Genomic DNA, 4,410 nt, shown 5'->3' with positions numbered 1-4,410 from the left:
TTCATGGGGTCGCTAAAAGTCAGGCACGACTGAGGGACTTCACTTTCACGTTTCACTTTCATGCATTGGGGAAGGAAATGGCAACCCACTCCAGTGTTCCTGCCTGGAGAATCCCAGGGACAGAGGAGCCTAGTGGGCTGCTGTCTATGGGGTCGCACAGAGTCGGACATGACTGAAGCGACGTAGCAGCAGCAGAGCACACAGAGAAAGAAATCAAAGGTGCAGTATTTCAAAATCAACGTAAGAATTAGGATACTGGTCTCTAAAATTGCCCCTTCTGGTGGTAGAATACTGACCACCGGTAAGTTTCCACAATTTCATCCTTAAGACACTCTTTCAAGCTTTCATAAATTTTATAGTACTGTTATAAGCAAGGAGAAATGTGATATATGAGTTTAAATTGTTCAGTGTAATAGTCTCACTCTTAAGAATCTCATTTAGAGAGCCTGAAAGGGTATCCCCTCTCCCCCTTCCACTGTATGAATGGGGGTATAGTGCCATTTACCACAGGAAACAAGACTCTGAGTCTATGGGTAAAAGGGAAAGGAAGCTCTTATTGATAAAGAATATCAGTTACCATAAAAGATATAATTGACTCAAGCAAGAACCAATAGATGAGAACATCACTAGGTTTGTTGAAGGATTAAGATAATTTCACTATATCATCCCATGGAATATTTAATTACAAAGGGAAATAAATAATGTCAGTGGAGAAATCTGGTAGACAACATGTTAACCAAACAATAAAAGTTAACACAACCAATAACAGGATCATGTGCCTTCTGATGTAATGTACTGATGTAATGTACCAGTACTGACTATTTCTGCCAAGACACATAACCTGAACTGAAGCATGAGAAAATAATTATGATACTATAATTCAAATTAAGAAACATTCTTTAAACAATTTCAAATTCTTCATGTTGTGAAGCACAAATGCTAAGGAGTTGTTCCAAACTAAAAGATATGTAACAACCAAATACAACAAGGAATTAGGAGCAGGGAGATATGTAAAATTATTAAGATATTTGGCACAATCTGAACTTAAGACTATACAGACTACACCAATCTTTAAAGTCATGAATTTAATTATTACAGGATGGTTGTTTGTTGTATAAGAGAGTGCTCTTAAATACAAACAAATATTCAGAGATGAAGAGGTATCCTTTCAACTTAATTTCTGGGCTTCCACCACATAATATACATAATGTGCAGAAAACAAACATTGAGTGGTGGATCCCAAATAAGGGGTACCCAAGATTTCAGGGTACCATTCCCACAACTTCTCTGTAAACTTAAGCATTTCTCAGTTTCTTAACAAAACACTTTCTCAAGACTTGCTATTTTCTGCTACCTGAGTGAACTCTCTCCTTGCCTTGTTAATGTGTTCAGACAATACTCAGTCTATGAAACAGTATTTATCTATCACAGTTTTTAAATTACAGTAAAATGACCACTATATATGAATTGGCTGAAATCAAGAACACACCCACAGAAAAATATCACACACACAACACATCTGTAGCCCTGGGTAATCAACAACTATCTGCCCTTCCAAGGGCCAGATACTGTTTTAGGTACCTGGGTTAAGCAGTGAGAACAAAATCATTCTGACTCTAGTAGCAATTATATCATTTGACACAAAAGCCCACATACTATTTTAACATTAAAAGCTACTATTAAAGACATGCAAGAGAGGCAGGTGGATTATACACCTTAATTATGCCAAATAGAGGAAGCACTTTTATATCTTTAAGGATACTTACTTGCTTTGTTATTAGTGGAAAAAGGTCTTAATACTAAAATTACGTCAAGAACTTAATACTAAAATTACAGGTCAAATTAAATGTTGTCCCCTTCTCCTGCCTTCAGTCTTTCCCAGCATCAGGGTCTTTTCAAATGAGTCAGTTCTTCCCATCAGGTGGCCAAAGGATTGGAGTTTCAGCTTCAACATCAGTCCTTCCAATGAATATTCAGGACTGATCTCCTTGCAGTCCAAGGGACTCTCAAGAGTCTTCTCCAACACCACACTTCCAAAGCATCAATTCTTCAGTGCTCAGCCTTTTTTCCAACTCTCACATCCACACATGACTACTGGAAAAATCATAGCTTTGACTATATGGACCTCTGTCAGCAAAGTAATGTCTCTGCTTTTTTAAAATGCTGTCTAGGTTTGTCATAGCTTTTCTTCCAAGGAGCAAGCGTCATTTAATTTCATTGCTGTAGTCACAGTCTGCAATGACTTTGGAGCCCAAGAAAATAAAATCTGTCGTGTTTCCATTGTTTCCCCATCTATTTGCCATGAAGCGATGGGACCAGATGCCATGATCTAAAGTTTTTTGAATGCTTAATTTTAAGCCAGCCTTTTCATTCTCCTCTTTCACCTTCATCAAGAAGCTCTTTAGTTCCTCTTCACTTGCTGCCATTAGGATGGTGTCATCTGCGTATCTGAGGCTGCTGCTATTTCTCCCGGCAATCCTGATTCCAGCTTGTGCTTCATCCAGCCCAGCATTCTGCATATTAAGTTAATAAACAGGGTGACAATATACAGCCTTGACGTACTCCTTTCCCAAATTGGAACCCATCTATTGTTTTATGTCCAGTTCTAACTGTTGCTTCTTGACCTGCATACAGGTTTCACAGGATGCAGGTAAGGTAGTCTGTATTTCCATCTCTTGAAGAATTTTCCACCGTTTGTTGTGATCCACAGAGTCAAAGGCTTTAGCATAATCAATGAAGCAGATGTTTTTTTATGATCCAACGGATGTTGGCAATTTCATCTCTGGTTCCTCTGACTTTTCTAAATCCAGCCTGAACATCTGGGAGTTCTGCATTCACATACTGTTGAAGCCTAGCTTGGAGAATTCTGAGCATTATTTTGCTAGCCTGTGAAATGAGTGCAACTGTGCGATAGTTTGAACATTCTTTGGCATTGCCCTTCTTTGGGATTGGAATGAAAACTGACCTTTTCCACTTCTGTGGCCACTGCTGAGTTTTCCAAATTTGCTGGCATATTGAGTGTAGCACTTTAACAGCATCATCTTTTAGGATTTGAAAATAGCTCAGCTGGAATTATATTTAACACTCAGGAATTCCCTGGTGGTCCAGTAATTAGGACTCAGCCCTTCCAATGCTGTGGCCCAGGTTCAGTCCCTGATCGGGGAACGAAGATAAGATTCCCCCAAGCTTGGTGTAGCACAGTCAAAAAAATATTTTAAAAACCCAACAAAAGCATTTAACACTTAAGAGTCACCCTATGGATACAAGTACCATAAGACCTCATTTTCAGGATGAAGAAACAGATTTAACAAAGTTAAAAGTAATTTGCAAAATTATAGTTGTAAGGAAGAGAGGCCCACAGTAAACCCAACTCTAACTGTAAGGGCCACAGAGCACTTGATACAGCAAACATCAATAATAATCCTTTAAATAAGCAATTTTGTTTACACTGAAACTTCCCCTGATTACAGATCAGTACATTGTTGTTAGCCTCTCCACAAACCTACCTTTATGGCGCTGAAGATGAATACCCTTGGAGGGGGGCCCACTACTGTACAGTAACTCCCCCTGGGCAGAATACAAGGACAGCCAAAGATTAAGTGAAAAACAGATACTTGTAAAAATCACAACAGGGTGAGCCTCTGAGAAGGGAATAGCAAGGGACTGGAAAAACACACCTGTGGTAACACACTTAACGGTAACAAACAAGTCGCACATCAATAACGTTTATATATCCTTTCCTGAATCATGAACTTTTAAGTCACTTACTCCATCAGGACAGAATGCAATCCAGTTGTTGTGATGTTTCTCCAACTTGTTCTCCCTTTTCTCTCAAGTCCACAGAAATACCTAAGAAATACCTAAGTCTTCAACACCATTTTTCAACATACAGCACAATCATTTCCAGTAACATAAGAACCAGAACCTCATAATATGGCTTATCATTTTCCCTTGGACTTCATTTCCTTCTCAGACTTCCATTAGAGTAAAATTAGAGTTAAAATAGTGCCCTAGCACTCAGTGAACATTCAGTGTAACTCATCTTGTTTTCTGTTCAATGCATCTTTTTCCAATGAGTGAATATTTACCGATAGCAGGCTTACTACTGAGAACAGACATGCAGATGATGACTGTTAAGGGACCTGTGATTGGGAAGTATATAATTTCCTATAAATTGTCTTCAGGTTGTTTCTCCCCTACCTACTACATATCCACTTCCCAGAAAGCAGATTATAGCAAGAGAGGCTTTGGACTTCTACCCATGGACTGGTTATCCCCAGAGATTTTCAGTACCTTTCTATTTACCCTGGATTATCAGAGTGAAAATGTTTTGAGAATTATTAATTTACTTCTAGTTCCAGCCAAATAAATTTGACATTTGATATACCACAAATAAACAAAGGCATAACA

Source organism: Oryx dammah, unplaced genomic scaffold, assembly GCF_014754425.2.
Source record: "Oryx dammah isolate SB20612 unplaced genomic scaffold, SCBI_Odam_1.1 HiC_scaffold_3, whole genome shotgun sequence".
Taxonomy (NCBI): domain Eukaryota; kingdom Metazoa; phylum Chordata; class Mammalia; order Artiodactyla; family Bovidae; genus Oryx; species Oryx dammah.
This window is presented reverse-complemented; position numbering follows the sequence as displayed.